The sequence below is a fragment of the Staurois parvus genome, unplaced genomic scaffold, assembly GCF_062004578.1.
Source record: "Staurois parvus isolate SC_StPar_1 unplaced genomic scaffold, SC_StPar_1.0 ptg000659l, whole genome shotgun sequence".
Classification (NCBI taxonomy): domain Eukaryota; kingdom Metazoa; phylum Chordata; class Amphibia; order Anura; family Ranidae; genus Staurois; species Staurois parvus.
Window position 1 is genome coordinate 1,157,295 of NW_028318455.1, and position 25,578 is coordinate 1,182,872.

General features: G+C 41.9%; 1 protein-coding gene and 1 long non-coding RNA gene across 3 annotated transcripts in view; one reads left to right on the top strand and one right to left on the bottom strand.

The window, feature by feature from the left end:
• The window catches only part of CACTIN (cactin, spliceosome C complex subunit), a 201,940-nt gene that overhangs the window by 170,219 nt on the left and 6,143 nt on the right, over window positions 1-25,578 (top strand). The window lies entirely within an intron of this gene.
• Window positions 136-14,122, bottom strand: LOC149448752 (uncharacterized). The gene is made up of 2 exons (XR_016315511.1): window positions 13,968-14,122; window positions 136-403 (listed from the first exon to the last, which is right to left on the bottom strand). It is a non-coding gene; the product is annotated as an uncharacterized LOC149448752 (long non-coding RNA).

The window sequence follows — 25,578 nt, forward strand, 5'->3', positions numbered from 1 at the left end:
ATGGGGGCATCAACCTATTTTGGAGCTTTATTAGTAGAAATACTACAGCTTGCAATTGAACATACAGGCAAAGACTATGCTTTCTGAAACTACAACCCCTGGCAAAACGTATGGAATCACCACTCTTGGAAAATGTTCATTCAATTATTTATTTGTGTAGAAAAAAAAAACAATCACAGACATGCCTCAAAACTGTTTTCTTTTAACCACTTGCCCTCTTGAAGATTTACCACTCTTCCTGACCAGGCCACTTTTTGCTGTTCGGCACTGCACTATTTCAACTGGTAATTGCGTGGTCATGCAATGCTGTATCCAATCCAAACTAAATGTATGTCCTTTTTTTCACACAATAGAGCTTTCTTTTGGTGGTATTTGATCACCTCTGCGGTTTTCATTTTTTGCGCTATAAGCAAAAAAAGACCAAAAACGTTGAAAAAAAAAACAATATTTTTCACTTTTGGTTATAAAATATATACAATAAAGTCAGTCATAAATTTAGGCTAAAATGTATTCTGCTACATGTCTTTGCTTAAAAAAAATCTCAATACATGTGCCGTATTTTTCGCTCCATAAGACGCACTTTTTTCCCCCCAAAAAAGGGGGGAAAATGTCAGTGCGTCTTATGGAGCGAATATAGAGCGGCAGGTCCGGTATTTCCACCGCCGCCATGCAGAATACCGGGCCGGCCACTCAGCTCTGCAACGGGACCTTATGGAGAGGACTGCTGACCTTTGGGGAGGTGGGGAGCGGGTACCTGAATTGGACAGGTACCCGCTCTTACTTCTTTGTTGTTTGATCTTACCTGTTCCTCTATCCAGCGGCGCGCTGTCTTCCCGGCTTGTGTAGTGCGGGCACTGGGCGTGACAGCCGGGTGCCAAGTACGCATGCGCAAGAAGCGGTGCTTTTTGTGAATGGTAAGGCGGTACCTGGGACACATGACCGATCCCAGAAGCCGCCGGACCAATCACAAAGCGCAAGTGCTTCTCGCTCATGCGCACTGGGCACCCGGTTGTAATGCCGAGCGCCATTACAGAAGCCGGGAAAACAGCGCGCGGCTGGATCGAGGAACAGGTAAGCTCAAACAAAAACTCTGCGGAAGTAAGAGCGGGTACCTGTCAAATTCAGGTACCCGCTCCCCACCTCCCCAAAGGTCAGCAGTCATCTGTACTGTCCGCAGTCTCTGGTCATCCCTGTGCTGTCCGCAGTCTCTGGTCATCCCTGTGCTGTCCGCAGTCTCTGGTCATCCCTGTACTATGTCTGCAGTCCATTAGTTCAGAATTTTTTTTTCCTGGTATCTTCCTCTAAAACCTAGGTGCGTCTTATGGTCAGGTGCGTCTTATGGAGCGAAAAATACGGTATATTAATTGGTTTGTGTGAAAGTTATAGCGTCTACAAACTATGGTATATATATTGGAATTTACGTAGCTTTTGTGACTGCCTATCACATTTCTTGAGGTGCTAAAATGCCAGGGAAGTACAACCCCCCCATCCCAAATGACCCCTTTTTGGAAAATAGACAACCCAAGTATTGTGCAGAGAGGCAGGTTGAGTCCATGGAATGTTTTATTTTTTGCCACAAATTTTTTGACTTCGACAATTTTATTTATTTTTTTTACACAAAGTTGTCACGTTAATGATATATTGCTCATGCATGCCATGGGTATTTGTGGAATAACACCCCAAAACACATTCTTCTACTTCTCCCGAGTATGGGGATACCACATGTGAGAGACTTTTTGGCAGCCTAGCTATATACAAATCCCCAAAATCCAATGACCACCTCCAGGCTTTCAAAGGGCATATTTCCTCATATCATTTCCCCACTACCTATCACAGTTTTGGAGGCTCTAAAATGCCAGGATAGTACAAACACCCCCCCCCCCCCACAAATTACCCCTTTTTGGAAAGTAAACACCCAAAGGAATTTTGATAAGTGCCATGGTGAGTATTTTACATATTTCATTTTTGTCACAGGGTTTTGAAAAAAGAAAAGAAAAAATAAATGTTTTGTTTTCTTTCCAAAGACATGTGCCAACAAATTAGATCTGCAAAACACTCAACGTGCCTTAGGAGATACCTTGGAGTATCTACTTTCCAAAAAGGTGTCAATTGGAGGGGTTGCTTCTGCTATCCTGGCATTTTAGGGCCAACATTAGAAGCTTATACCACATATCACCCACTCTTGAAGACCACACCTTTTCTGACGCTTTTTGTTCACATGAAAAAAGTTTTTTGCTAGAAAATGACTTTGAACCCCCAAACATTATATATTTTTTTAAAGCAGAGGCCCTAGAGAATAAAACGGCGGGTGTTGAAATCTTTTGTCACACAGTATTTGCACAGCGATTTTTCAAACGCAAATCTTTTGGGAAAAATACACTTTTTAGAATTTTAATGCACAAAAACACAATATATTGCCCAATTGTTTGATAAAGTATAAAAAAAGATGTTACGCTGAGTAAATAGATACCAAACTTAATATGCTTTACAATTGCGCATGCCTGTGCAATGGCAACAAAGTACATACATTTTTATTATCGATAGGAGGCGCTTTAAAAGCATTTACAGGTCACCAATTTATATTTACACAGGAGGTCTAGTGCTAGAATTACTGCCTTTGATCTGACGTTCGCGACGACACCTCACATGCATGGTACATGATGTTTACACTTGCGCACGCAGGGGGTGAGGGTGCTTTTTTTTTTTTTCTTAATTTTGATTTTTTTATTATTTTTACACTGTCCCTTTCATTTTTTTCTTTTGATCACTTTTAATGCTATCACAGGGAATGCAAATATCCCCTATATCTACAATTGTCATTGTCATATTTTTTTTTTGGAGAAATCTGGGTTCTATCAGACTCTAGATATCTCCTCTGCCCTTACATTATCTAATCTCACCAAGATCGGCTTGATCAGATGCTTTCCCAATTTACAAATGGCGCTTTTTATATCCTGCAAAACTGAAGCGATAAAATGCTCGTAGCTTCCAATTTCTTAGACTATAAAGATCATTGGAACCATTCTGGTCTCTGACCAGCTCTATGGTCAGCCAGCGGAACTGCTGGCTGCATGCTTCGATGCCCCTGTGGGACAAGAGAGCCCACGAAAACTATGGAAGGCAACAGGAGGGGGGGGATGTCCCATTCTGCTGTTCGTAAAAACAATTTAGCAGCTAATTGGCCACTAGGATTGTTTTTAAATGAAAGCCGACCACCAGCTTGAAAAAAAAACGATACCAGGTTGATGCCTGTAGCTGCAGGCATCATCCCAGTATAGCCACTCAGTCCAGCCACATACCAGTAGTTTGCTGGTCCATGTTGGGCATATATGTAACATATCAAATAAAATAGGTGCAGCGCTTAAAACAATGAAAACACTATTAAAATGTCCGTAGATAAGTAAAGTGCCAGCAAACGTAGATGAGTGTAAGGTGACTAACAAAATCCAACTGATGGTGCTCCAAAGATATAGCAGAATTAGGCACTCACCAGATGCGTAACGTAAATACGCATTGTATAAAATTATATGTAGAGGTCCCCTTAAGGTACTGGAAACGATCCCCCTCCGGAAATGGTCCTCCCTCTAGGTGTGATGGAATTATCAGGAATACTGGATCCAGCTGCCCAGAGATCCCTTAAAGGGATCGACGGGTGTTGATGTCAGCTTTAAGGAACTCCCTCTCTGGATGCTGATGGATGGCTGGATCAAGATGGGCTCTAGAAACAAATGACTCTGGGCTCCGGGCGCTGCAGATGGCATCAGTCAGGGGCCCCGCAGAGCCGGCACAGGGCGTAGAGTCCGCTCACCATGGAGAACTCCGAGCTTGTGTCTGCAGGGGGCAGATTGAGGGGGTAAGCTGGGGAGTGGAGAGATAGATCTGGGTGTCATCAGCATAGAGGTGGTCATGGAAGCCATGGGAGGTTATCAGTTGGCCCAGGGAGGAGGTATAGAAAGAGAAAAGGAGGGGCCCAAGAGCAGAACCTTGGGGTACCCCAACAGAAAGAGGAGCGGAGGAGGAAGAGTTGTATGTGACACTGAAAGTGCGCTGAGAAAGGTAAGAGGAGAACCAGGAGAGAGCAGAGTCACGGAGGCTGATGGAATGGAGTTTACTGAGGAGGAGCGGGTGGTCGACTGTGTCAAAGGCAGCGGAAAGGTCAAGGAGTATGAGTATGAAGTAATGGCCGTTGGTTTTAGCAGTTAGTAGGTCAATAGTGAATTTTAGTTGGGCAGTTTCTGTGGAATGTTGTGGGCGGAAGATGTGGGTTAGAGAGTTGATAGGGCAAGAAGGAGGCTGCAACAGTCATGAGGAAACAGGATCCAGGGGACAGGTGGTGAAGTGGGCCTTGGACAGGAGTTCAGTAACTTCCTTGGTGGTAACAGGGTCGAAGGAGGAGAGTGTTGAGTTTGGTGTTGGGCCTGGTATGTTGGTTAGAGGAGGAAGCTTGACACCGGAGATCTCATCACGAATTGTGTCGATCTTCTTCTTGAAGTGACTGACAATCTCCTGTGCAGTAAGTAAGTTGGTGGGTGGAGGCAGTGGGGGGTGAAGTAAGGAATTAAGGGTAGAGAAGAGTTGACGAGGATTGGATGAGTGGGTCTTTATGAGAGTGTTATAGTAGGTTTGCTTAGCAGCGTGGAGGCTGGAGTTGTATTTGAGAAGAGCTGATTTGCAGAGGGTAAAGTCTTTCAGAGATTTAGTTTTACGCCATGCTCGCTCAAGAGTGCGGCTGCGTCTCTTGAGACTTCTGGTGTTATCGGTTTGCCAGGGTTGTGACAGGCGAGGCCTGGTTCTGCGCGTTCAAAGAGGACCAAGAGCGTCCAGGGAGGATGATAGATAGTTGTATGTCCAATCTATAATATGCACCTAGGTAGCTTCCATGTGTGCAGTAATGCGAGTTATGATCTATACCTGTGCTTCCATATTAATGAAAGGAAGAAGCTCTCTCCCAGCCAAAAAAACTTCACTTGATACACAGTTTGCTGGAGGGATTTCTAATTGGCTGACAAAACACTTTTTATCTTACATGAAAAGACTTCACTTGCCATTACTGTAAATAACAAGATCACTATAGTGTTTAACAGGTACACAAGTCACCCTGTAACGTACATGTGATATCTGAGTAACTGAGATGTGATCTGTAGAAATATGACAATGTAGGTTTAGCTTCAGTCCATGTTATAATAATATAAGATGTGTTTAGAATTAAGTCAGAGACATATGGTCACCAATTAGCATCTGAAGGGACAGAGCATCCTCTAGACTGGAGGTGACACCTGGATGCCAATAAGATTTGTCACCTTATGGAAATCTGGAAGGAAAAGGCTCTAGACAGTTTGGCTTCATGACACAGCTGGAGACCAGAGGTGGTTCCGATGTGTCTGGGAGCTTTGACGTATATACACAGATTAAAGGAATATATTTCATCTCTCATAAAAGCTAAAATATTAGTTGCAGAGAGGTGAAAATACTTCCTTCTGATTGGACACGCAGTGGCTACATCTGCATGTAAAACTGTATTTGTAGCCTCTGTAGAATCCCAGAGAAACGCAGAAAACGATTATCTGGCGCCTGATTGCGACAGCTGAACAGTGATTGGGATTGTCGTGATCGGACTGATGCGCTGGTGTCGGAAATTCAATCCCTGACTTGGTGATTCAAACCGTTCCTGGTCCAATCGACTTTGGCCATTTCAGTACCCAGAATGTCCTGTGCGCTGGCTACGTCCATATTCCCATAAATTGAGGACCTGGGATATGGACAGTGTGATTCGTACGGAGCCGGTTCTATTGACTAGCGGATCGCGGACTTTCTCTGACTTGCTCCAGTCGCAGGATAACTCTTGGTAAAAGTTTTATTTCTGTTTTATTCCCTTTTATTTTATAGTCAATAGCCAATTGTGTGTCTTCTTGTATTTTCTGTAACTTTTTATACTTTGTACATATGTTATGCACTGCCCACTTTCGGGATATTAAATCATAAAATTAATAAGTGATTTCTGGGTACTTAAGCTCGGGCTCATATCTCCGGAGAGATTGTATTGTATTGCAGTGTCTTTATATGCCCGGTCAAGTTCATTGCCTATCTGTATGCAATTGCACTGCGTGTTGGCAGATTGCATGCAGATTGTAAAGTAGGATATCTGTGTGTGCGTGTGCGTGTGTGTGTATGTGTAGGCCCAGCAGACCGGTCTGCAGACAAACTGTTGGGTGGTGGTAAGCTACCGTTTGTTGTGTGTCTGGTGTGTGGACAGTGGAAGAGTGATTAACACTGGGGTTCTAGCTTGTAGGATAGCTGGAGGAATCCTAGAAGCGTGTGCCAATTGCTAGGCTGCTCCTCAACCCTTAGTGTGCACCAGATTGTATATAAGATTTGTATCTGCCTGTGTATGGTCAGCTGGATTGGAGTGGAGTCTCCCTCTAGTGGTGGCCAGAGGTAGTGAGGGCTGTGAAAGTATATCACGGCTGGTCTTATATATATACAAAGTAAGTCCCCCTTAATCCCTCTTTACCCCAAGTCACGGCCGGACGTGCATGCCTCGGTTAGCTAGTCGCTGTGGGCGTGTGCGTGTGGGTTGGATTCGTGACACACCTTTTCACCATTTTCCAGGTATACCCCCTCACGTCTAATTACCAAACCCTTTGAAATGTCTAATTAGATAAACAGGCTATTGCCCAAATACCAAGGTGACCAAGGCAATTAGCGTAGCAAAGAGTTCTTTTGATGTGTAAAGTGTTTTTTTCACTGGCCTGTCCAAGAATGAACAGTATGTGTTTCAATATCTACATATTGTTGTGTTCAAAATAATAGCAATGTGTTGAAAAAAGTGAATAAAGCTCAAAATCCTTCTAATAGCTTTTATTTCCATACACACAAATGCATTGGGAACACCACACATTCTATTCCAAATCAAAACATGAAGAAAAATATATCAAATTTGTGTTGTTCCTCTAAAAAATTGAAGAAAAGTGAATATTAGACTGTTCAAAAAAATAGCAATGTTTGTATTCTTCTTTACAAACTCAAACATTCACTATATAAACTGAAAAATGTTTGAAGATTTTGCTTTCCTTTGAATCACTTAAATATTTAGTTGTATAAGCACTGTTTCTGAGAACTGCTGTACATCTGTGTTGCATGGAGTCAACCAACTTCTGGCACCTGTGAACAGGTATTCCAGCCCAGGATGATTGGACTACATTCCACAGTTCTTCTCTATTTCTTGGTTTTGCCTCAGAAACTGCATTTTTTATGTCACCCCACAAGTTTTCTATTGGATTAAGATCCAGGGATTGGGCTGGCCACTCCATAACGTCAATCTCGTTGGTCTGGAACCAAGATGTTGCACGTTTACTGGTGTGCTTGGGGTCGTTGTCTTGTTGGACAGCCATTTTAAGGGCATTTCCTCTTCAGCATAAGGCAGCATGACCTCTTCAAGTATTCTGATGTATTCAAACTGATCCATGATCCCTGGTATGCGATAAATAGGCCCAACCGTAGTATGAGAAACATCCCCATATCATGATGCTTGTACAACCATGCTTCACTGTCTTCACAGTGTACTGTGGCTTGAATTCAGTGTTTGGGGGTCATCTGACAAACTGTATCTGGCCACTAGACCCAAAAAGAACAATCTTACTTTCATCAGTCCACAAAAAATTGCGCCATTTCTCTTTAGGCCAGTCAATGTGCTCTTTGGCAAATTGTAACCTCTTCAGCACATGTCTTTTTTTCAACAGTGGGACTTTGCGGGGGCTTCTTGCAGATAGCTTGGCTTCACATAGGCGTCTTCTAATTTTAACAGTACTCACAGGTAACTTTAGACCTTCTTTGATCTTCCTGGAGCTAATTGTTGACTCCTTGCCATTTTGGCTATTCTTCTATCCATTCAGATGGTAGTTTTTCATTTCTTCCACGTCTTTCAGGTTTTGGTTGCCATTTTAAAGCATTTGCGATCATTTTAGCTGATCAGCCTATCATTTTCTGCACGTCTTCCCCTCTCCAATCAACTTTTTAATCAAGGTACGTTGTTCTTCTGAACAATGTCTGGAACGACCCATTTTCCTCAGAATTTCAGAGAGAAATGCACTGTAACCAGCATGTACAACATTTGCTGCCTTCCTTCCTTAAATAAGGCAATAATTGCCACCTGTTTTTCAAAGAATGAATGACCTCACTAATAGAACTTCACACTGCTATTATTTTGAACATGCCCCTTTCAATTAGTGATTCAATTACACAGAATAAGCAGCATGCATGTCATGACTGTTGGGTCTGTTGGATTTCTATTACTCTACTACACCTGCTAGTAAATTATTTGCCATATAGAAATATAATTTCTACCAAAAACAGTGATTGATCAGGTTAGTGATGTCTGACTGCTATTATTTTGAACACAACTGTATATATATATCACACAATATACTATAAGTATTCTTCATCAATCCTGCTCCAACTTTCTCTTATTGCACTTGCCAGATCAGCTTTACAGGTTGGAGCTTTGTCATGGACCATTTTCTTTCATTTCCATCATAGATTTTCAATTGGATTAAAGTCCGGACTATTTGCAGGCCATGCCATTGACATTATATGTCTTTCTTGAAGGAAAGTTTTCATGGCTTTTGCCTATCACAAGATGCATTAGCATCCTGAAAAAGGATGTCATCGTCACCAAACATCTTTCAATTGATGGAATAAGAAGTGTCCAAAATCTAAACTTGTGCATTTATTGAAGATTTAATGACTCTCATCTCCCCCATACCTTTACCTGACATGCAACCCTATATCATCAATGATTGTGGAAATTTGCATGTTTTCTTCAGGCAGTCATCTTTATAAACTTCATTGAAATGGTACCAAACTAAATTTCTGGCATCATCACCCTGCCCATTCCAGATTTGTGAGGCATCACTGAATATCACTTTCATCCAGTCATTTACAGTCCACGATTGCTTTCTTTAGCCCACTGTAACCTTGTTATTTTCTGTTTAGGGGTTTCTGCTTAGGGGTTAATGATGGTTTTCGTTTGTCTTTTCTGTATGTAAATCCCATTTCCTTTTAGGCGATGTCTTCTAGTTGGGTCACAGACCTTGACTCCAGTTTCTGCCTATTTGTTCCTTATTTGCTTTAAGTTTTCTATCTTGGTGCTTTGATGCTTTCCTTGGTCTACCAGTACGCTTCCCTTTTACAACCTTCCCATTTGATTTGTACTTGGTCTATATTTTAGACAGCTGGCTGGGAACAACCAACATCTTTTGCAACATTCCTTGATGATTTCCCTTTCCTCTCCTTTGTTTCAACTGACATCTCTCGTGTTGAAGCCATGATTCATATCAATCAGCTCGGTGCAACAGCTCACCAAGGTGTGCAAGCGCTTTTTTTTTTTTTTTTTTTAACTGCAGGCAAATTAGCAGATGTAATCTGATGTAGATGTTTGTTTTAGAACTGCAAAGTACATGGTGATTCCATAATATTTTCCTCAGAATAGAATGATTCCATATTTTTTTCCTCTGCTTGATCTGCAAAAACAGTTTCAATTGACTACAGTTTTCTATCTTTTTAATTTTTTTAAGTGTTTCTTAAAGCCGAAAGGTTGGAATGTTAAATGAAAATAGTTTTGAGGCATGTCTGTGATTGTTTTTTTTTTCTACACAATTAAACAATTGAATGAACATTATCCAAGAGTGGTGATTCCATGTTTTTTGCCAGAGGTTGTACTCGCGCATGTGCAGCAGGCACCCAGCTCTGAAATCGCAAGCTGTCACAGCCAGGTACCCACACTTAAAGTGTTACTAAACCCATGACCCTGCATTCACTATATCTGGTCTCCCACATAACATGGAAATGCAATTATTTTAGTAAATAAAAACTGCTAAATACCTTTGGCACTGGTTAAAGCTTGCAGGAGGAGTTTTCATTGTCCCCTGATTGTTCTATGAGGCTACAGGACTCCTGACCCTCTGTCTAGACAGGGCTGATTGGCCATGTGCTAATCACATGCACTCTCCCAGAAAAAAAAAAACTATCTAGCAATATACACCAAACTGAGCATGTGCATGTGCCCCCAAGGCTCTGTTCTATCAGCAGATGAATTAGGGACCATGGAAAAAGAGGAGGATCAGATGATCAAACATCCTTTTTACACAATGCAGAGGATTAACCCCTTAGGTTCCACAGTGAGTATAAAGAGCATGCTTTACTGCATATACGGACTGATTTTACGATTGTGGGTTTAGTAACACTTTAAGATGCCAGCGGGAGAGGATGGCCAGTAAAACCGGTTGCGGTGAGCACACCGCTGAATCATGGGACAGTTGAGTGGCTTTTTTGTAAAAGTGAGCAGCTACAGTTTTTGTAGCTGCTGACTTTTAGGGGTTTTTTTAGCTTTGACTGGAGCTCCGCTTCAATGACATTAAACACACTCATAAATCTATGAAGGCGGGGATTAAAAAAAAGAAGTAGAGGGTTATGGACTAGACTACTCAAAGCCTTGATTTGGAGTCCATTGAAATGGGGAAGGGGGGATTTTCTTGGGAGTGTATCCACTGGGCAGTTCAGGTAAGGAAAAAACCTGCAAACATCTTGCAACTGAAGGAATTTTACATGGAGTGGTCTAATATTTCACAGAGTCAGTCGGCTAGAATATGCTGGATATGAGACACATCAGTTTTCTACAAGAAATTCTTATGGGAAAATGAATGTGCAGTATTAAACCAGTTCCTTCCTGGCCAAGAACAAAATTACATCCTCCTGGATCACCGCCTCGCATGCATCCGCGGGGCCACGCTGTGACCAGATCCGTCGCCAACTGTGTCCATTGGACGGAGCCGATGACCGATCTGTGTACCAGCCTGTTGTTGGGTTGATCTGTAGACCAATCACAGCAGGTCACATAACAATTGTAAACAATGGATGACTTCCTTAAAATTGTGTTGCTAGCTGTGATTGATCACAGTAATCACACAGCACAGACTGGGCCAATCACAGCCCATCTGTGTCATGTGATTAGCTGTGGCCAATCACAGCTACTCACAACAAAAAACACTGAATAAATCAATTTCATTCAGTTAAATGCTTACCTATAGCAGTGAAATTCACTGCTATAGGCATTCATAATGTAAAAAAAAACTGATCTCTTCCCTAGAGTAGTACAATTTTACTATGGTAACATTATATTACACTGGTCAGTGTAAAAAAAAAATCGTAAAGAAAAGAAAAATTTAATTTAAAAAAATGTTTTAAAATTTATTTTTTTCACCAGTCAGTGTCCTTGATAACCGCCATATGACTTATGTGATGATGGTGCACTGCACTAATGGTGAAGATTTTTTGTTTTAATTTCTTAATTTTCCAAAAAGTTGTGACAAAACATTACAACGTCAAAAAACTCACCATGCCAGTTACTAAATTTCACAGACTGTCTACTTTCCAAAAAGGGGTAACCTGGGGGATATCTGTACTGTCCTGAGACTTCTGGGTCTCAAGAAATGAAGCCGTCCGTACAACAGGGCTAACCAATTTTCAAATATGTACCATAGTTTGTGAACTCTACAACTTTCCTACAGACTATATAATATACACGAATTTGGGTTATTTTCACCAAAGAAATGTAGCAGTATACATTTTGACATAAATTTATGAAGAACAATTATTTATTTGCAAAAATTTTTAACAGAAGCAAAGAAAAACATTTTGTTTTTTTAACAAAAAAAAAACCCAGTGCTGATTAAATAACACCAAAAGAAAGTCTTTTGTGTGAACAAAATGATAAAAGATTTTGTGTTGCATGACCGCGCAATTGTCATTCAAACTGTGAAAGCTGAAAATTGGCCTGGGCAGGAAGGGGATGAAAGTGCATTGTATTGAAGTGGTTTAAGATGAATTCCATGTTTCCTGTCACTTTTAATAGTTTGTCTAGTTACAAACTGTTTTCATTATAAGGTGATTTTGTTGCTTTGTGCACTGTATCAAACTGTAGTAGCATCAGCTACATCTAGTATGTGGCACAGTGTTCAACAGCAATACGGATGACTTTTCTCTTCTGCTGTCATAACAAAACTGAATTACCTTAAATGCTTTTCAGCCATTCAAGAGAAGCCTTTTTTTTTCAGTGAATACAAGGCTTCCTCCAAGCTGAGGTGGAGAGACGGGTATATAATGTCACTACCTCCAACTCAGCCAATCAAAAGAAGCCTTGTATTTGTTGACAGAAATAAAAGGCTCCCCCTGAGTAGCTGAGAAGCATTCAGGCCAGCTTGATTTTGCTCCAGCAATAGATGAGAAGTTGCCTTTACTGCTGCTGGAACACAGCACAACATACTGTATATAGCTGATATTACTACATTATGATACACAGTGGCCTAATCATTTAGTAATGTAAACCGTTTGTTTGGGCTGTCTTGACCCAAACTAATTATTTAACCGCTTTAACCACAGAAAAACTGCTACAGGGCGGCAGCGGTGAGCAAAATCACACATATATATATATATATATATATATATATATATATATATACACATGATTTTGCATTTCCGGGTAGGAGGCGCGCGCCCAGTGATTTCTGAGGATCTCCGACAGGGAGAACTGTTTTGTTTACTAACACTTCTCCCTTTCAGCTCTGGCACACTGCTTAGGAATCACACACACACCTCTCCCTAGTATAACACTCCCAGCACAGTTAACCCTTTGATTGCCCCACATGTTAACTCCTCCCTACCCAGTGTCCTTAGTACAGTGTCAGTGCTTTTTTTTAGCACTGATCACCAAGTCTTTTCCCCCAGTGTAAGAATTTCCACCGCAGTCCCACTGTAAGTCACTGATCGCCGCCATTACTAGTAAAACTGAAAAAAAAATCCAATTACAAAACTTGGGCTTTTGCTTTAACTTCCTTTTATGGATTAGAGCAGTTTATGTAAATCCACAGGCAAATATTAGATACCATGACTCTGAATCTTATTTCCCATGAGACAAAGCTCTAGGCAGGACTGTCCTGTATCTTGACTCCTATTTATACCTTCCTCTAGAACCATTACCAGAATATAAGCAGTCAAAATGGAACATTGGAGACCTGGAAATAGCCAGAGAAAATAAAATCTCCATCTTTGCAGATTGCATTTGTTTAACCTATAACAATTCCACGTCTTCCTTCTAAGTTTACTCCCTGTTTTAAACAACTCTACCATAATTTCAGGATTTTCCATGAATAAATCTAAATTCATAGCAATGACTGAAACCCTTCACCTGCCCAATAAGGCTCCATTTACATTTAGGCATTCCAAATCGTGGGCGGAATCGATGCGATTCTACCTGCGATTTGAAAACATGCTGTGAAAATGTTGAAACGCGTGTTCAGGTGCCCTTCATTTCAATGGCACCTGAAAATATGGGTAATTTTTTTGCCACAATCAGGGTACATTTTTCCATGCCACGACTGCAAAAACAAATTGTGGCATGCGCTGTGACCAAAAACGGTTCCGGAACCTTTTATGGGCATTGCACGTCCCACGTTTTTGTATGTGCGTTTATTGCGTGGAAAAATACACCGTGATCGCGGCAAAAATTCTCCGTGTTTTCAGGTGCCATTGAAATGAATGGCACCTGAACACGCGAATGCACGCTATCAAATTTAACCAGCACACTTTCAAATCGCAGGCAGAATCACAGGGATTCCGCCTGCCATTTGAAACACCTAAGTGTGAATGGAGTCTAAAGGTGCACACCAGGCTTAAACTCCAGTTCCCTTGTCAGAAAATTACGCTTGTTCTGCTTCGTGTTATTGAACTGTTGTATAACACTAGTCAGACAGTCTAAGAATAATTCAGAAGTCAAGAAACGTGAGACATCAGATCTGTATGTATTCTTTGTTCTGAATAACTTTGTAAAACTAAGACATAAGCACAAACAAAACATATGTGTCAGTACATTAAACATTATACAACAGCTTCATCCCATCAGTGAGTGTACTCACGGACAATTCCACCATAAGTCCAGGAATAGCTTGGAGCTCCACTGTATGCTATGTGCTAGTTTCAGAAGCAGTCACAAAATGGAGGATAGGAAGTTCCAGGTTAGAGGTTATTGCCTCTATGTGAAAATTACCACTTCCTGACATATCCTGATATAACTAGGCATAATAACTCTAACCACTAGATGGCAGCAACATCACATAACATTGCATTACATTACATACATTTATTTTTAACAATATGGGCAGAACACTCCCTGTCTGGCACAATTTATTATGCCACTACCTATGTAACAACTGCTATGCAGAAAAAACACAAACTGGAAAATGGAATCCTAGCTAATCTGAGACTAAAACTATAATGTTAGTTATAGGTCTAAGATAAATTCAGGCGGTCCAATTTTTTATAATCTTGACGTCCACCTTTCTAACCTTGCCATCTCTGCTTGATAGTGCATTTACAACAAGTCCTACGGGCCACTCATTCCTGTCCTTCAACAGAACAACTTCACCCACTTTTACATTTGGGCGATCCTCAGTCCATTTCCTACGGCTCTGCAAAGTTGACAGATACTCCCTCCTCCATCTTTTCCAAAAGGTGTCTGCCAAGCATTGCACTTGCTTCCATTGCTTTGCATGAACTTGCGTTGTACTTATGTTTCCAGATGGAGCAGACAAAGAGTTCACCTTTTGAGTCAACAACATTGCTAGAGTAAGGATCATAGGTGTATCTGGGTCTGAGGATACAGGAACTATAGGCCTGGCATTCATAATAGCTGTAACCTCAGCAATAAAGGTGCTTAAAGTCTCATAAGTCAAGCAAGCAGGTTTAGTTTGTAGCAACATAGTGTCCAAGATTCGCCTGGCTATACCAATAAGTCTTTCCCAGACCCCACACCTGTGTGAGGAGTGCGGAGGATTAAAGACCCATGTACATCCTCTGTCTTGGAGAAAGTCTTGCAACTCTGAGTCGCTGGCACAAATGTTAAGTTCCTTGCAAGCTCCCACAAAGTTTGTTCCTCTGTCAGAACGGAGCAGTTTTGCTGGGCCACGAATCGAGAAGAATCTCCTCAAAGCATTAATAAACCTTGATGTTGACATGGCTTCAGTTAGCTCTATGTGTACAGCTCTGGTGGACAAACAAGTGAAAAGGACTGCCCATCATTTGCTGTCCGTGCTGCCTTCTCTAGTGCAACGAGTTAAAACTGACCACGGACCAAACACATCTAAGCCCACATTGGTGGAAGGTGGTTGAGCAATTACTCTGTCCTCTGGTAGTTCTGCCATCTTTTGACTTTGTAATCTCCCTCGCAGCTTGCGACAGATGGCACATTTGTGTATAACTGCTGATATCAAGCGTTTGCCACCAAGAATCCAGAAACCTGCGGATCTGATTGCATCCTCTGTGATGTGGCGCCCTTGATGAACTACTTGTTCATGATAGTACCTAACAAGCAGTGTAGCAATGTGATGATCATGAGGTATAATGATAGGCTGTTTCTCTCCCTCTGGAAGTACAGCAAGAGACAAACGTCCACCCACTCTCAACAACCCATTCTTGTCTACGAAGGGGCTGAGCTACCTAAGATGGCTTTGTTTTGGGAATGTCTTTTGTTTTGTGATGCAGTCAATTACCTTCTGGAAATGTTTGTTTTGAACAGAAGAAATTATAACAGACTTTGCCTGAGAAAGTTCTTCTAGATTGACCTGTTTATGGAAACTTTCCCACCTTCTGACCTGATCGCTATTGGTTTCCGTCCAGAAGGTTTTAGCGACGTGGATGAGTCTGGCTAGGGTTTTAACTAATATCTTCCAGCAAGAAATTCTCTCAAAGCAATGTGAATGAAGTGCTTCAGAAGCTTTGGTACTGAAACTTGTAATTTCCGATCTGATTTCAGGGTCAGCTTCGGGCTCTATGAGTGGATAAACATTAGCAGTGTCTATATCCTTACAGTGTGGTTGGTACAGAGAGGATGGGCCTGAGAACCATATAGAGTTCTGTAGGCATGCTGCTTGAGTAGGTCTAGTGGCAAAATCTGCGGGATTTTGCTCTGTAGATTCATAGAACCACTTATCTGGGTGTGTAGATTGCCGGATTCTTTTCACTCTGGGGATCATAGAGGCTATTTACGGTGGATAGAAATCCTCTACGTGTAAAGGGCTTTTCCTCTGAAGAAACTCGGAAAACAAAACTATCTGTTTCTAGATCCCAACTCAGGCCTAGGCTTCTCTGCAGAGGAAAGGTGTCTGTACCTAGGCAAAGATCTTTAAGGTCCTTGGCTCTGTCTGCTACAGGGAAGCTTTCCATTACTCTTTGGCTGTTGGAAGCGATTTTATGAAGACGCAGATTGGATTCTGCCAGCATTTGCTTTGCTTTACTGAGGATGTAAATTGCATCTTCAGACGTGCTAGCAGAAGCAAGTCCATCATCCACATAGAAATGCCTCAATACAAAGTGTTTGGCTTCTTGTCCATAGAACTCCGCATTTTTCTGGGCAGCCTTTTGCATGCAGTATATAGCGACAGCAAGAGAGGGCCTGTTGCCAAATACATGCACTTTCATTCTGTACTCGACAATTTCCTTGTCTATGTCATTGTCTTCATACCAGAGAAAACGTGGAAAGTCTCTATGGTCTTCTCTGAGAAGAAAGCAATAAAGCATTTGTTGCACATCTGCTGTGAAAGCAATGGGTTCTTTTCTGAAGCGCATAAGGACACCTAGCAAAGTATTGTTTAGGTCAGGGCCACTTAACAGTACGTTGTTTAAAGAAACTCCTTCATACTCTGCGCTGGAATCAAAAACTATTCTGACTTGGTTAAGTTTGTGTGGATGGTAAACACCAAACATGGGTAGACACCAGTGTTCCCTATCTGTCTCAATTGGTCCTGCAACTTCAGTGTGATCGTTGTCCAGCATCCTTTTAATGAATTCAGTGAAATCTCTTTTCGCTTCTGGCTTTCTCTGTAGTGTTTTGCTGAGTGAATGCAAATGCTTCATGGCTTGCTCCCTGTTACAAGGCAAGACACGTCTGGGTGTGCGAAAGGGGAGAGGGGCAACCCAACTGTTATTTTCATCTTGGTAGGCCTCTCTATCCATAATCTGTAAGAAGGTCCGATCCTCTATAGAGAGGGCCTGTTTATCATCATCTTTAGTTTTCTGGAACATTGTAATCCCTAGATTGTCTGTCTCAATGTCGGAATTGACTTCTTCTTTGCCATATATTGTAGAAAAGTCCCAGTGTTGTGTTGACCTGCCAAATCTTTCCTTGACAATGAAGCTGTTGTGACAGGGACTGAAAAGAGATGTGTGTCCATTTGTTAACACAGATGTCTTCAAAATACTAATGTTGTCAGGCTGGTGTACTCTCCCCAGGCAAACTTCTCCTACAATGACCCACCCCAGGGCGTCTCTGTGCATAGGGAGCATTGTAAGGTCCATTGATTTGCTGGCGCACCTTGTGTACCTGAAGGATGTCTCTTCCAAGAAGTAGAAGGATAGAAACATCTGGCTCAACAGCTGGGATAAGGTGAGCAATTGAGCGGAGGTGAGGGTGATGATGGGCTACTTCTGGAGAGGTAATCTCTGTTTTGTCATCAGGTATTGCCACACTCTATTAGGGTAGGAAGTGGGAACTGCACTTTCTTATTGAAGGATTCAATGGTAAAGCCAGTAGCTCTTCTCCCTGTGGTTTCAATTGTCCCTGCACATGTCCTTAGGGTGTATGGAACTGCACTTGCCTTAAGGTTAAATGTATCAAAGAAGTCTGACTTTGCAAGGGATCTGTTGCTCTGTTCATCCAGCACTGCATACATTTTCACTGCCCTTTCTCTCTTGCCAGTGGGATATAGTCACTAAACAGATTTTAGAGCATGATCGTGTGCTCTTGCCTTGTCCACATACTTCAGTGCAGTTCGACATTACTGAAGAGAGTGGGGTCTCTTGTTGCTCCCTGCCCTGATCTTTCATGGGTTCTACAGTGTCTAGTGGTGCAGGAGCAGGGCCAGGGTGCAAAGCTGCAATATGTCTCTCACTGCCACATTCTGTACATTCCACTGATATTTTACAGTCTTTGGCAATGTGGTAAGTAGATCCGCAGCACTTAAAACAGATGCCGTTTTGTTTAAGGAAGGACATCCGCTCTGCAATAGGTTTGCTTTTAAAGCCTTTGCATTTCTTTAGTCGATGTGTTTTTTTGTGTATTGGGCAATGTCTATCTGGGTTTTCTATTGTATGTACCTTATGTGTGCTTTGACAGTCTGTGACTTCTGAAGGTACAACTGTTTTGTGTGTGGATACAGAGGTCTTACCGTGAGGTCTGTGAGGTCTTTGCGATTGATTGCCGCTGGTGGTAAAGGCGAAACTGGGATCATTTCGGATTTTTGCTTCGGACAAACCTAGAGAACACAGAGAAAGGGGGAAAAGCGATTCCATAATCTTCTTTGAATTTACTTCCCACAGACATCCACTTGTCTTGCAGATTTGAAGGTAGTTTCTCTACTATGGGATTAGTGCCTCTGACCGTATCTAGATATGAAAGCCCTGGCAAGTAGCCATCCTCTTTGGCATATTCTATCTCTAGCAGAAGATCACTCAGTTCTTGTAGCCGCACGTTCTCTCTGTAGCTCACCTTAGGAAAGACTTCAAGTTTTTTCAACAGTGCTCCTTCAATTACCTCTGGGGATCCATACGTTTCTTCTAGTCTTTTCCAGGTCATGTTGAGTCCTGCTGCAGGGTTGAACAGGTTTGCTCTTCTCATCCTCTTTGCATGCTCTGCTGACTCGGTACCAAGCCATTTTATCATTAAATCAAGCATTTCTGCTGGTGATAAGTTCAGACCTCTAGTGGCATTCAGAAATGAAGCTTTCCATGCCCAATAGTTTTCAGGACAGTCATCAAATTGGAGAAAGCCTGAGCTGACGATTTCTTTGCGGATGAGATATTTGGTGACATCCACTGCACATTGTTGTTCGCACATGTAATCTTTATGTTGAGGTGGTGGGAACACTTGTTTTTTGTTCCTAGGGGATTCTGGTGCTTAATTTTTGGTTTGCTGGTGGCCACTGACCTCTTGTAGTTGATTGGACCTACCCTCGGGATCTGTAGATCTTGGCCTGAATTCCTTTGCTTCAGGTTTAAGAGACTGTTTCTTTGTATGTACATCAGTAAGGTTCTGGACATACTCATTTGTAAAATCTGCAGAGGATAGAGATTTTGTTGGAACCTTTGGGTCTTTATATGCTTTTTTACTTTCTGACCGGCTTGTTCCCATGTAGGCAGCGGCCTCTGCTTCGGCAACTGCAGCTGCAGTCTGTCTCTGCAGGATAAGCAATTTTGATTCTAATTCCGACTCTTCTTGTGCTATGACAGCTTTCATCATGGCTTTCTTAGCTGCCATCTCCTGCATCATCATGGCTTTCTTAGCTGCTATCTCCTGCATCATCATGGCTTCTTTTTCTGCGTACTGTAGCTGGACACGGGCAGCTTCTGCCTTGGCACGAGCTCTAACTGCTGAGGAACTTGCTGAGGACATCTTGCTAGATTGTGTAGATCTGGACATATGTGACTGTGCATCGTCTTGCTGGGCACTGGGGATGTTGTCCCTACCTCTCTGTGTCGGTGGTAGTGTGTCATCAGCCTGATACTTTGTTCCTGATCTTACACTCATGCTGCAGTAATGGTGTCTCCGTTTATTCCAGACCGCCACGTGGGTGTCTTTTTACTGTTCTGCTTCGCATTATTGAACTGTTGTATAACACTAGTCAGACAGTCTAACGATAATTCAGAAGTCAAGAAACGTGAGACATCAGATCTGTATGTATTCTTTGTTCTGAATAACTTTGTAAAACTACAACATAAGCACAAACAAAACATGTGTCATTACATTAAACATTATACAACAGCTTCATCCCATCAGTGAGTGTACTCGCGGACAATTCCACCATAAGTCCAGGAATAGCTTGGAGCTCCACTGTATGCTACTTGCTAGTTTCAGAAGCAGTCACGAAATGGAGGATAGGAAGTTCCAGGTTAGAGGTTATTGCCTCTGTGAAAATTACCACTTCCTGACAAATCCTGATATAACTAGGCATAATAACTCTAACCACTAGATGGCAGCAACATCACATAACATTGCAGTACATTACATACATTTATTTTCAACAATATGGACAGAACAACGCTCATATAAAGCGTTTCTGTTCAAGAGCTTAGGAGCTTCTAGGAGAGTTTAAGAGCATTCAGTATTTTTTCTGACAGAAAACTGCTTTCAAGAACATAAAACAGAAGTGTCTGAGCTTATATATACCTCTAAATGTTCTAATGTGCATGGACACGTAAGATATGTGAGCTGCTACTACAGGAAAAATGCTAAACTCCTCTAAAAGCAGCGTTTTTTTTTTTTTTTTAATGCCAGTGTGCATGGACCCTTTGAGAAGTCTGCAACAAACTTGTCCCTTAAAGTTTGTTGCCATACCGAGGGATTACACTGATCTCCATATATGAATCCCTGTGTCAAGCCAATATTCCTCCCCTATTAACTGGTTGCTGACCAGCCACAGTGTTTTTACTGCGGCAGGGCGGCACCTCTGCGCAGAACGCCGTTTTTAAACGGCGCTCTGCAAAACAGGTAGGGGGCGCGGGTTAGAGGTGTGTGCCCACCCTACCCGTCCCGCCAATCGCGGCAGCGGGTGTCCATCACTGGTTCCCGGCCGGTCATTACCCGCCGGATCCCGGCGATTACTGGCAATCATTGACAGGGAGCACGGCTGCAGTGTTTACACTGCAAGTTTGCTCTCTGTCAGTTCCGAGCACACGCTGATCCTGAGAGAAGAGTTTATCTCGGGATCAGCGTGTTCCCATGAAGTACACACCCCCGCCCCCTAGTAAAACACTCCTCTCACACAGTTAACCCTTTCAGTACCTAAAAAAATGTTAATCCCTTCCCAGTGCCATTAGTACAGTGTCAGTGGTTTTTTTTTTTGCACTGATCACTGTATTGGTGTCACTGGGGATGTCTGTGACCCCATGTCAGTTCCCCCCCAGTATCAAAATGTCCGCCGCAGTCCCGCCATAAGTCGCTGATCACTGTCATAAATCGCTGATCACCACCATAAGTCGCTGATTGCCGCCATTATTAGTATAATAAAAAAAATCCCAGTATCTTTCCCGCCATTTGTAGACGCTATAACTTTCACGTAAACCAATTAATTTACACGTATTGGGATTTTTTTCAGCAAAGACATGTCACAGAATACATTTTGGCAGAAATTTAGGACTTTTTAAATTTTTTTACTGGACATGTTTTATAGCAAAAAGTCCAAAATATTGTTTTTTTTTCCTCAGCATTGTCAGCCTTTTTTTTTTTATAGCGCAAAAAATAAAAACCGCACAGGCGATCAAATACCACCGAAAGAAAGCTCAATTTGTGGGGAAAAAAAGGATGTAAATTTAATTTTGGCGCAGTGTTGCATGACTGCGCAATTGTCAGTTAAAGTAACGCAGCGACGTAACACAAACCGCTTCCTGACCGCCCTATAGCAGAAATACTGCTACAGGGCAGCACAGGTGCGCAAAATCACAAAATACGTGATTCGCGCTCCCGTGGTTTTCACGCCCCTCCCAGATAGCGTCAGATTGCCCGTCAGTACACCAGTCATCACTTTTAACCCCTTGATTGCCAGGAGCACGCTCATGCACAATAAACCTCCATTGCTAGTATAGTGTCTGAACAGGTCAATATCTTTGATCAGAGCAGCACTATACCAGCGTTCACATTAGTATAGCGTCCCCAAAAATGCAGCTTTAGCGAGATCAGCCCCGGCACCTGCCAGCACCTGCGTTTAGCCCCTAGGCTTACCCCCCTTCTTCTCCCCCAGCAAGTGCAGTGTCAGTCGGTCACTGTCACTTGATACATTGCACACAAAACCGCAGTGTTCGCAGAATCAGGCCTGATCTCTGTTAGCACTTGCCGGTAAATTTTGATGACTCTCATATGCAGCAGAGTGCCAGTACTAGTGCCGCTCTTCCTTTTGGTGAACTGGCAAGTACCAGCGGTCTAGTACATCTTGGTCTTTCACATACCTCCTTGAGCTGTTTTCACGGAATATCTATATGCGTTGATTGTGGATCAAAGCAATTTACATGCACAGCAATTTATTGCCGCCAACCCAAATTCAAACCTTGCCAGACTATTCGCATGGAAACTCATTACGGTTTTCGAATTTACATTTTTTTTGGGCCTAACCCTCAACATGGGCATTACTAAAAGAAATGAATTGTGGTTGTATTGGTCCACAGACCCGATTCATCATATGCCCGTGTTCTCTGCTGCCATGGCCAGGCATAGATATGAGAGTATAATGTGTTTTATGCATTTCAATGACAATACACTCTATCATCCTCAGGGTAACCCTGAATTTGACCGGCTCCACAAAATTCAGCCCCTCGCAAATCACCGTAACAAAAAATTTGCACATGTCTATACTCCCCAGCAAAATATCTGCGTTGATGAGTCCCTGATTAATTTGTCTGGCCACCTTGCATTCAAACAATTTCTCCCCTGCAAGCGTGCTAGATATGGGGTCAAGATGTAGAAGACCTGTGAGAGGGCAACAGGCTATACTTATAAGTTTCGGATTTACGAGGGAAAAGATAGTCACGTGGAACCCCCCCGTATGCCCAGACTACATGGGGAGTAGTGACAAGATAGTTTGGTACTTGGTGTCATCCTTTTTCCATATGGCGTACTACGTGGACAAATTTTATTCAAGTGTGCCACTATTTAGACATTTGTTCAATCTTGGAACTGGCGCTTGTGGCAAAGTGTGACCTAATGTGTGCCCACCATTAGAAGTGGGTGGATGCAGGGCGGTATATTCTAATAGTGGGCATACCACACACTTTTCTGGCAGAGATTTTTTCTCATTTTTTCATTCAGTCCACAGGCTGCATACAAAAAAAAAAAAAGAACACAGCATATACACCCAACAAGGATCAGCAATGTACTGGTACATCACTGGACTTTGAATGATTATACCAGGATGATGCCTACAGCTGCAGGCATCATCCTGGTATCATTTTTTTTCAGCCGGTGATCGGCTTTCATGTAAAAGCAATTCTAGTGGCTAATAAGCTGCAGGATTGCTTTTACAAGCAGCGGGAGAGGATACCCCCCTCTCCCGCTGCCTTCCATGGCCTTCTCGGGCAGTCTCGTGCCATCAGGGGAACCTGAGAATGCAGCCGGTGTTTCTGCCAGCTGACCATAGAGCTGATTGGAGACCAGAGTGGTGCCAATCATCTCTATAGTCTAAGAATTCAGAAGCTACAAGCATTTCATCACTGCATTGCACGGTGCATGCACAGTTTTAAAGCATGTCATGTTTGGTATCTACTCTGTATTTACTCCAGCATACCATTATCTTTTATATTTTACCAAATAATTGGCCAATATATTGTGTTTTTGTGCTTTAAATGTAAAAAAGTGTATTTTTTAAAAAAAAAATTTGCTTTTGAAAAATCGCTGCGTGAGTACTATGTGCCATAAAAATTGTAGTACCCACCATTTTATTCACTAAGGTGTCTGATTTAAAAAATATATAATGTTTGGGGGGTTTAAATTAATTTCTTAGCAAAAAAATACAGATTTTTTTTCATGTGAACAAGTCAGAAAAGGCTTGGTCTTCAAGTGGTTAGAAGAGTGAATGATGTGTGGCATAAACTTCTAATGCTGAGCATAGAATGCCCCCACCCCCCAAAACAACCCCTTTTTAGAAAGTAGACACCCCAAACTATTTGCTGAGAGGCATGTTGAATCAATAGAAGAATTTATTTTTTTACCACAAGTTTTTGGAAAATGTAAAAAAATGTCATTACGCTTCCTGACTACCTATCACAGTTTCGGAGGCCCTGAAATGCCAGGATAGCACCTAACCCCCCCAAATTACCCCTTTTTGGAAAGTAGACACCCCAAGGAATTTGATAAGAAGCACGGTAAATATTTTGCAGATCTCATTTGTTGCCACAAGTTTTTGGAAAATGAAGAAAATAAACAAAAACATATTTTTTCTATTCTTTTTTTATATTTCAAATCCTTGTGAGAAAAAAGGAGATCTGCAAAATACTCACCATGCCTCTTTTTAAATTCCTTGGGGTGTCTACTTACCAGAAAGGGGTCATTTGGGGGGGGTTTGGTGCTATCCTGGCATGTCAGGGCCTTCGAAACTGTGATAGGTAGTGAGAAAATGTACTGAGGAAGTTACGCACCTTCGGGCTTTCAAAGTGGTCATTGGATTTCAGGCTTCTGTATGTGGCTAGGCTCCCAAAAAGTCTCACACATGTGGTATCCCCATACTCGATAGAAGTAATAGAATGTATTACGGTACATACATTTATGTCCTTTTTTTTCACACAAATAGAGCTTTTATTTTTGGCGCCAGAAAACGTTTTGAAGAAAAATACATTTTTTGAAAAAAACAATATTTTCTCATTTCGGTCACAAAAAATATCCAAAAAAACTAAAATTTTGTCATAAATTTAGGCCAAAATGTATTCTGCTACATGTTTTTGGTTAAAAAAATCCCAGGAAGTGTATATTTATTGCTTTGTGTGAAAGTTATAGTGTCTACAAACTATAGTATAGATAATGAAATTTACACAGCTTTTCCTTTCTGACTGCTCAACACATTTCTTGAGGTGCTAAAATACCAGGATTGTACAAACACCCCCAAAGGACCCCTTTTCGGAAAGTAGACACCCTAAGCTATCTGCTGAGAGGCATATTGAGTCCATGGAAGATTTATTTTTTTCCCACAAGTTTCTGGAAAATTACAAATTTTGTTGTTTTTTTTGTGTTTTTTTTACACAAAATGATATATTTCTCGCACATTTCACACATATTTCTCACACAAGCCATGGGCATATGTGGAATTACACCCTAAAATACATTCTGCTACTTCTACCGAGTATGGAGATACCACATGTGTGAGACTTTTTGGAAGCCTAGCCACATACAGGAGCCTGAAATCCAATGACCACTTTGAAAGCCTAAAGGTTTGAAAGCTCAAACAAACTGCGATTAGAAGCAGTCTCTTAAAGAGAGTGCTGCTAATCTCATTTTGTTACCTGTATAAAAGACACCAGTCCACAGAAGCATTCAAACAATCAGATTCCAAACTCTCCACCATGGCAAAGAAAAAAGAGCTGTCCAAGGATGTCAGGGACAAGATTGTAAACCTACACAAGGCTGGACTGGGCTACAAAACTATCGCCAAGCACCTTGATGAGAAGGTGACAACAGTTGGTGCAATCATTCACAAATAGAAGAAACACAAAACAACTGTCAGTCTCCCTAGGTTTGGTGCACCATGCAAGATCTCACCTCGTTGAGTGTCAATGATCATGAGAACAGTGATGAATCATCTCAGAACTACACGTGAGCTCTTTGGCATCAACTCAACTCGCCGTGTTTGGAAGAGGAGGAATGCTGCCTATGACCAAGAACACCATCCCAACATTCAAACATGGTGGTGGAAACATTCTGCTTTGGGGGGGGTTTTCTGCTAAGGGGACAGGACAACTGCACCGCATCAAAAGGACAATGAACGGGGCAATGTACTG